Genomic DNA, 9,541 nt, shown 5'->3' with positions numbered 1-9,541 from the left:
CACATGGGGCTCCCAGTCTTAATCCCCGTTTTGCAGACGAGAGAACAGAGGCACAGAGAAGTTCATTCATTCATTCATTCATTCATTCAATTGAATTTATTGAGCACTTACTGTGTGCAGAGCACTGTACTAAGCACTTGGAAAGTACAATTCAGCAACAGAGACAATCCCTACCCAACAAAGAGCTCACAGTCCAGAAGGGGGGAGACAGAAATCCAAACAACTAAACAGACATACATAGCATCAATATAAATAAATAGAATTATAGATATAGACATTTCATTAATAAAATAGAATTAAAAAATATGCACATATATACACAAGTGCTATGGGATGGGAAAGGGGAGTAGAGCAGAGGGAGGGAGTGGGGATGTTGGGGAGGGGAGGGGGAGCTGAGGATAAGGGGGGGATCAGTCTGGGAAGGTCTCCTGGAAGGGGTGAGCTTTCAGTAGGTCTTTGAAGGGGGGAAGTGTGCTAGTTGGCGGATGTGAGGAGGGAGGGCATTCCAGGCCAGAGGTAGGACGTGGGCCAGGAGTTGACAGCGGGACGGGCAAGAATGAGGCACAGTGAGGAGGTTAGCGGCAGAAGAGAGTAGTATATGGGCTGGGCTGTAGAAGGAGAGAAGGGAGGTAAGGTAGGAGCGGGCAAGGGGATGGAGATATTTGAAGCCAATAGAGAGGAGTTTTTGCTTGAAGTCACTTGCCCACAGTCACACAGCAGATGTGGCAGCGTCAGGATTAGAACCCAGATCCTTCTGACTCCCCTGTGGTCTATCCACTAGGTGACACTGCTTCTCCCTTCCTCTCCCTGGCCAGTGTCCTTTTTTTAAAAAAAAACGGTATTTATTAAGTGCCCACTATGTGCTGAGCACTGTTCCAAGCGCTGGTGGGGGGGATACAAGGTAATCAGGTTATCCCACATGGGGCTCACTGTCTTCATCCCCATTTTACAGAGGAGGTAACTGAGGCACAGAGAAATTAGTTAAATGACTTCCCCAAAGTCACACAGCTAAGTGGCAGAGACAGGATTAGAACCCATGCCCTCTGGCTCCCAAGCCTGTGCTTTTTCCATTGAGCCACGCTGCTTGTCCTTGTTCTTTGCTTTGCTCCCCTGGGGGTGTGTTCAGTGGGAAAAAGTAGGGCAGCAGGTACAAACTGAGGATGGGGCTGTTGTAATCTCCCAAGGCCTTAGTACAGTGCTCTGCACCTAGTAAATGCTCAATAAATGCCATTGATTGATTGAATTAGGCACCTGCAATGGAATGGCAGGGAATAGGTCCATTTAATGTTATTTTGTACCCTCCCAAGCACTTGGTACAGTCCTCTGCACACAGTTTAGATTAGTGTTTTACACAGTAAGCACTCAATAAATACAATTGAATGAATGAATGAATGAATGAAAGTAAGGACTCAATAAATACGATTGATTGGTCGACTGAGGATTAACTCTGGAAAAACATCCAGTTTAAACCTACCATATGATGGGTAATGCATTGAGCACTTTCTGTGTGCAGAGCACTGTAGTGAGTGCCTGCTGTGTGCAGAAAACTGTGCTAGATGACCCACAAATAACAAACATTAACTGTTTGTTAAAAGCCCACGACATGCTAGGTGAGGCCCAGAACACACTGAAATCTTTGACCCTACTCACAGAGTTGACATGCTTAGGGGAAGAAGGTTAAAAAACATATAATTTCCAACTTTTTTGTTTTTAAATCTGCGGAAGAGCGATTGGCCACAAGCAAGTGATGTGAAATAATTACAATACCATTTAAAGAGGCAAATTGAAAGGGAACTTAATTGCTGTTGAACATTTAGCTTAAACTTTATGTAAATATTTAATGGGCAAAGGTCAGCGGCAGACTGCCCATTTCACAATTATGGGTTGGTCTTCCACTATCGGTCTCTGTGCTATAATTGGGAGATTACCCAAGTAGGCGTTTTTGCTCTTATGTCTAGTCCGGCTTTACTACTGCAAATGGTGCATCTAAAAGAGGCAGCTGGCTGTATTTCAGAAAGTGCTTCACTCAAAAAACAGCATGATATAGTGGATAGAGCATAGGCCTGGGAATCGGAAGGTCATGGGTTTGATTCCCCGCTCTGCCACTTGTCTGCTGTGTGACCTTGAGGAAGTCACTTCACTTCTCTGGGCCTCAGTTACCTCATCTGTAAAATGAGGATTGAGACTGTGAGCCCCACACGGGACAGGGACTGTGTCCAACCTGATTTGCCTGTAACTACCCCAGGGCTCAGTACAGTGCTTGGTACGTAGGAAGTGCTTAACAAATGCCACAACTATTATTATTATTATCAAGAATTATTTCAGCTTTGGGCCCTTGAAAAGAAGGCCGAGGTGTCCCTTTCATCTCAGAGAAAATACAAAACCTGAACCAAGCAAATGAGAGCAGTATGCAGTGTTATTCCTAAACATCATTACTCTCATAGATGATCTTTTATCATTCCAAATAGCCACTTGTCCTTTAGAGAAGTGGAGCTGATTTTAAAAGAAAAATGCGTTGAGCAAATGTATTACTTTCAGAAATGGATGGTTTGATCTTTATAGTACAAATTAATTTACAGTTCAGTACCTTTCTGTCCTCAGTGAACTGAAGGAGATTTATACCAAGTTTTCCCTCAGTTGTAGTTCACTGGTTTGGGTTCAGGAAAAGGGTTCTGGGCCAATCTAGCTGGTTTCTATATTTAGCTGTAATAATAATAATAATAATAATAATAATAATAATAATAATAATAGCATTTGTTAAGCGCTTACTATGTGCAAAGCACTGTTCTAAGCACTTGGAAGGATACGAGTTGATTAGGTTGTCCCACGCGGGGCTCACAGTCTTAATCCCGATTTTACAGATGAGGTAACTGAGGCACAGAGAAGTTAAGCAACTTGCCCAAAGTCACACAACTGACAATTGGCAGAGAGGGGATTTGAACCCATGACCTCTGACCCCAAAGCCCATGCTCTTTCCACTGAGCCATGCTTTTTGTTCTTGGAAATTTCACTAATGAAACATTGACATCATCACCTCGATGAGAGAAGCAGCGTGTTCTAGGAGATAGTGCATGGGCCTGGGAATCAGAAGGACACAGGTTCTAATCCTGACTCTGCCACAAGTCATTCATTCATTCAATCATATTTATTGAGCACTTACTGGGTGCAGAGCACTGTACTAAGCACTTGGAAAGTACAATTCTGCAACAGAGACCTTCCCTACCCAACAACCGGCTCATAGTCTGCTGTGTGAACTTGGGCAAGTCACTTCACTTCTCTGTGCCTCAGTTAACTCATCTACAAATTGAAGACTGAGACTGTGAGCCTGATGTGGGACAGGTACTGTGTCCAACCCGAATTTCTTGTATCCATTCCAGTGTTTAGTACAATTTCTGGCACATAGTAAGCACTTAACAGACTTAACAAATTACAATTATCATTATTATTATTATTATTATAATCCCAGCTCCACCACTTGTCTGCTTTATGACCTAGGGCAAGCCACTTAACCTCTCTTTTCCTCTATTACCTCATCTGTAAAATGAGGACAGAGACTGTAAGTCCCTTCTGGGACATGGACTGTGTCAAACTAGATTATCTTGCATAATAATGTTGGTATTTGTTAAGCACTTACTGTGTGCCAAGCACTGTTCTAAGCATTGGGGTAGATACAAGGTCATCAGGTTGTCCTGTGTGGGGCTCACAGTCTTATTCCCCATTTTACAGATGAGGGAACTGAGGCCCAGAGAAGTTAAGTGACTTGCCCTAAGTCACACAGCTGACAAGTGGTGGAGCCGGGATTAGAACCGGGATTAGATCGTATCTAACCCAGTGCATAGAATAGTGCCTGGCACATAGTAAGTGCTTAACAAATACACACTGCCCACTCCTCTCCCCCACCAAAAAAAAGATGAAATGGGTAAGATGAAATCATCCTCTCTAGTCTGGCTGTTAGTTTCACTTAATTATCCAAAATTAGGCCATCAGGACAATGGAACAAAGAGATGTGGAAAGAATGGGAGAGATAAGAAACTAAGTGATTTTCTTGTGTCACTGCTTAGTCCCAGGCTAAACAGAATAGCTCACATTGCTTTCTACTGTATTTCCTTAATTCATATTAATTCATTCAATTGTATTTATTGAGCGCTTACAGTGTGCACAGCACGGTACTAAGTGCTTGGGAAGTACAAGTTGGCAACATATAGAGATGGTCCCTGCCCAACAATGGACTCACAGTCTAGAGGTCTAGAAGTCTAGTCTTGCCAGCTGTGTGACCTTGGCCAAGTCACTAACTTTTCTGGGCCTCAGGTACCTCCTCTGTGAAATGGGGATTAAGACTATGAGCCTCACGTGGGACAACCTGATCACCTTGTATCCTCCCCAATGCTTAGAACAGTGGTTTGCACATAGTAACTGCTTAAAAAATGCCATCATCATTATTATTATTATTCCACAGCAAAGGCAAACATTCATGGCGTCTCCTCTTGGTAGGAAATAAGGATTCAAACATGGATCTGAGTTGATGATTTATTTTGCTGAGAAAGAAACTGTTCATTTTGTTACAATTGTTTCTGATGAACATCTTTGGAACCAACTTTCTTCATAAAATTGTAGTCTGTTTCAATCAACGATATTTACTGAGCATTTACCCTCAGTCAGTCATTCAGTCAATTGTATTTATTGAACACTTACTGTGTGCAGAGCACTGTACTAAGTGCCTGGAAGAGTACAATATAACAATATAGCAGACACATTCCCTGTCCTCAGTGAGCTTAACAGTCTAGAGGGGGAGACAGACATTAATGAAAATAAAGATAAATTACGGGTATGTACATAAGTGGTGTGGGGCTGGGTGGGGAGATGAATAAAGGATGATAATAAAGTCAGGGCAATGGAGAAGGGAGTGGGAGAAGAGGAAAGGAGGGCTTAGTCAGGGCTTACTGTTTGCAGAGCACTGCTTCATCAACCTTTGTCAGCAAACAGTCCCAAAGCATTTATGCACATATCGGTAATTTCACTTATTTTATTGATATCTGTCTCCTCGCCTCTGGACTGTGAGCTCATTGTGGGTATGGAATGTCACGGTTTATTGTTGTATTGCACTTTCCCAAGCACTTAGTGCAGTGATCTGCACATAGTAAGCACTCAATAAATACGATGGAATGAGTGAAAATAGCAGGAGAAGCAACGTTGCCTAGAGGAAAGAGCATGGGCCAGAGTCAGAAGGCTTGGGTTCTAATCCCAGCTTTACCACATTCCTGCTGTGACCTTAGGCAACTCGCTTATCTTCTCAGTGCCTCAGATTCCTCATCAATAAAACAGAGATTCACTCTCTGTTCTCCCTCCTACTTAGATTGGGAGCCCCACGTGGGACATGCATTGTTCGTGCTTTGCACATAGTAAGCGCCTAACAAATGCCATCATTATTATTATTGTTTCGGACCTGATTAACCTGTATCTATTTACTCCAGTGCTTGGCATATGCAGTAACTGCTTAAGACTTGAGACTCAAGCCTTCTAGACTGTGAGCCCACTGTTGGGTAGGGACTGTCTCTATATGTTGCCAACTTGTACTTCCCAAGCGCTTAATACAGTGCTCTGCACACAGTAAGTGCTCAATAAATACGATTGATTGATTAACAAATTGCTAATTATTATTAGCAAACAGTACAAAATATAATGCATACCAAGGAAAGCAACCCCTTTCAGGGTCGCACCTGGAGAGTTTCCAGTACTCTATCAGTCTTGGCTATGGGAGGGAGAGTCAAGCAGAGGCATGTCCAATCCATTCCTAGTTTGGCCAGTGGCTAGCAAGTGGAAGGCAATCTGCTACAAGTCAAACCTCACCCATGCTGGGCAGCACAGACACGCGAGAGAGTCGAGGGTGGAGACTTAAGTTTACTGAGCGGAAGGCGGCAATGGTAAAACACTTCCATATTATTACCAAGAAAACTCTATGGATCCACTACCAGAATGATTGCAGATGGACAACGGGGCATTCTGGAAGAGATGTGCCCATGTTGTCGTTATGGGTCGGAAATGACTCGACAGCATAAGACAAGGAAAGCAAGGAGAATCCTGGGGTCAAAACTGAATCTACAGTGAGCCGGCTGTGGGCAGGGATTGTCCCTATTTGTTGCTGAATTGTACTTTCCAAGTGCTTAGTACGGTGCTCTGCACACGGTATGCACTCAATAAATACGATTGAATGAATGAATCCAGAGTCTGGAAAATTTAGGTCAATCAATTAATTAATGGTATTTATTGAGCATCTATTGAGAAACAGCATGGCCTAGTGGCAAGATCCCGGTCTTGGAAGCCAGAGGTCGTGGGTTCAAATCCCGCCTCTGCCACTTGTCAGCTGGGTGAGCTTGGGCAAGTCACTTAATTTCTCTGGGCTTCAGTTACCTCATCTGTAAAATGGGGATTGAGACTGTGAGCCCTATGTGGGACAACCTGATTACCGTGTATCTCCCCCAGTGCTTAGACAAGTGCTTGGCACATAGTAAGTGCTTAATAAATACCATAATAATAATAATTATTATTACTATTGAGTGCCAAGTACTGTACTAAGCACCTGGGCAAGACTTTGGTCTTTATTATACATATACTTCTGCAGGGAGCCCAGATGGGCTGGAGGTCTGCAAGGGTGATGTGGGGATAGGCTGCCTTCGACCCTGGTCAATACTGAAATTAAGACTAATTCACTATCAGTTAGCAATAAAGGTATTTACTGAGAGCTTCCTTTGCAAAGTACTGTGATAATAATGTTTTATTAAGGACTTACTATTTGCCAAGAACTGTGGGAGAGTACAATATAACAGAGTTGGTAGACATGTTCTCTTCCCACTAAGGAGCTTACAGTCTGGAGGGGGAATTAGGCATCAAAATAAATTTCAGATATGTACATAATTGCTGGAAATCTTAGGTTAGGGTGAATATCAAGGGCTTAAGGGGTAAAAATCCAAGAGCATAGGTGATGCAGAAGGGAGAGGAAGTAGATTAGGGCTCAGTGAAGAAATGCCATTTGAAGGACATGTGATTTTAATAAGGCTTTGAAGTTGGGGAAGAGTGGTGATTTGTCAGATTTGAAGAGGAGGGAGTACCAGGCCAGAGGGAGGATGTGGGCAAGGAGTGATAGATGATAGATGAGACCCAGACACAATGAGTAGGAGGGCGCTAGGGGAGCAAAGTGTCTGGGCTGGGTTGTAATAGGAAATCAGTGAGGTAAGATAGGAGGGGGGTAAGTTAATTGAGTGCTTTAAAGCACATGGTAAGGAGTTCCTGTTTGATATGGAAGTGGATGGGCAACAACTGGAGGTTCTTGAGAAATGGGCAGATGTGGAACTTCTCTCTACTGCCTTTAAAGCAGTCCATCACCTTGCCCCCTCAAACCTCACCTCACTTCTCTCCTTCTACAACGCAGCCCGCACACTTTGCTCCTCTAGTGCCAATCTTCTCACTGTGCCTCCATCTCACCTGTCTCACTGACAGCCTTGCCCAAGTCCTGCCTCTGGCCTGGAACACCCTTCCTCCTCTAATTCAACAGAAAATTACTGTCCCCCACTTCAGAGCCTCATTGAAGGCACATTTCTTCCAAGAGGCCTTCCCAGACTAAGTCCCACTTTTCCTCATCTCCCACTTCCTTCTGCATCATCCTGACTTGCTCCCTTTGCTCTTCCCCCCTCCCAGCCCCAAAGCACTTATGTACATATCTGTCATTTTATTTATTTGTACTGATGCCTGTCTCCCCTACTCTAGAGTGTGAGCTCTGTGTGAGCAGGGAATATCACTGTTTATTGTTGTATTGTGCTTTCCCAAGTGCTTAGGGCAATGCTCTGCACACAGTAAGTGCTCAGTAAATACAATTGAATGAATGAGAAAATGATCCAGGCAGCAGAGTGAAGTATGAACTGGACTGGGCAGAGACGGGAGGCAGGGAGGTCAACAAGGAGGCTGATGCAGTAGTCAAGGTGGGATATCAGAAGTGCTTGGATCAGCATAGTAGCAGGGAATATGTCTATTATATTGTTATATTACACGCTCCTAAGCACTTAGAGCGGACTCTGCACACAGTAAGCACTGAGTAAATGTGACTGACTGACTGCCCCAGTGGAGACCAAGGAATGAGGAAATATATTCCCTGGGCTGTATCCAGTTGGAAAAAGGACGTTATCTCTGAGCATTTTCCCTATGCCTAGCCTCCAAACCCCCAAACTCTCCCCCTCAAATCCCATATTTGCCTCTTCTTCTCAGCCCCAAACTTGTCTTCTCTTATGCCATCAAGTTGTTTCTGAACCAAAGCGGCACCACGGACATATCTCTCCCAGAATGCTGCAACTCCAACTGCAATCATTCTGGTAGTGGATCCATAGAGTTTTCTTGGTAAAAATACAAAAGTGATTTACCGTTGCCTCCTTCCGCGCAGTAAACCTGAGTCTCCTCCCTCGACTCTCTCCCATGCCATGGCCACCCAGCATGGGTGAGTTTTGACTTGCAGCAGATTGTCTTCCACTCCCTAGCCACTGCCCAAGCTAGGAATGGAATGGGTAGGACTCTGCTTGACTCTCCCTCCCATAGTTAAGACTGGTAGAGTACTGGAAACTCTCCAGGTGTGACCCTGAGAGGTGAATTAACTGACTACATAGCCCTGATCTATGTACCTGCTAAACTGAGAGATTTCTGGGCTCAGAGTACTCTATTAAACTTCCTGATTTTCTTAAATCAGGCACTTGGGAGCATAGCGCTTAACAAATACCACCATTCATTCAATCGTATTTATTGAGCGCTTACTGTGTGCAGAGCACTGTACTAAGTGCTTGGGAAGTACAAGTGGCAACATCTAGAGACGGTCCCTACCCAACAACGGGCTCACAGTCTAATAATAACACTATTATCAGTTTAGTGAATTCCCACGATGCTTTGAGAGCATTTATCTTAATGTCTGTGTCCCTCTGTGGACTATAAGTGCCTTTTGGGCAGGGAACATGTCAACCAACTCTGTTGCATCATACTCTCCTAAGCACTTAGCACTGTGCTCTGCACACAGTAAACACTTGATAAATACCATTAATTGAGCTATAAATAATAAATAAATAAATAAATAATTGTGGTATTTGTTAAGCACTTAACTATGTGCCAGGCACTGTACTAAGTGCTGGACTGGATACAAGCAGATCAGGTTGGACACATTCACTGTTCCACATGGGGCTCACAGTCTCAATCCCCATTTTACAGCTGAGGTAACTGAGGTCCAGAGAAGTGAAGGGACTTGCTCAAGGTCGCACAGTAGACAAGTGGTGGAGACGGGATTAGAACCCATGACCTTCTAACTGCAAGGCCCATGCTCTATCCACTATGCTATGCTGCTTCTCTTCTGCTATGTAGATGATAGAAGTAAAAGATGTGTTCTTTTAGACTGTGAGCCCACTGTTGGGTAGGGACTGTCTCTATATGTTGCCAACTTGTACTTCCCAAGCGCTTAGTACAGTGCTCTGCACACAGTAAGTGCTCAATAAATATGATTGATTGATTGATTGAT

At 43.8% G+C, this 9,541-nt stretch overlaps 2 non-coding genes across 2 annotated transcripts; one reads left to right on the top strand and one right to left on the bottom strand.

Annotated features, from left to right (window-relative positions):
• Positions 1-5,699: 5,699 nt before the first annotated feature.
• Positions 5,700-5,837, top strand: LOC119923732. Its single transcript, XR_005448948.1, has one exon. It is a non-coding gene; the product is annotated as a small nucleolar RNA SNORA7 (small nucleolar RNA).
• A 2,655-nt stretch (positions 5,838-8,492) lies between these two features.
• LOC119924722 lies at positions 8,493-8,630 on the bottom strand. The gene has a single exon (XR_005449418.1). It is a non-coding gene; the product is annotated as a small nucleolar RNA SNORA7 (small nucleolar RNA).
• Between the last annotated feature and the right edge of the window lie 911 nt (positions 8,631-9,541).

This window comes from Tachyglossus aculeatus, chromosome 2, assembly GCF_015852505.1.
Source record: "Tachyglossus aculeatus isolate mTacAcu1 chromosome 2, mTacAcu1.pri, whole genome shotgun sequence".
Lineage (NCBI taxonomy): Eukaryota > Metazoa > Chordata > Mammalia > Monotremata > Tachyglossidae > Tachyglossus > Tachyglossus aculeatus.
This window is presented reverse-complemented; position numbering and strand designations above follow the sequence as displayed.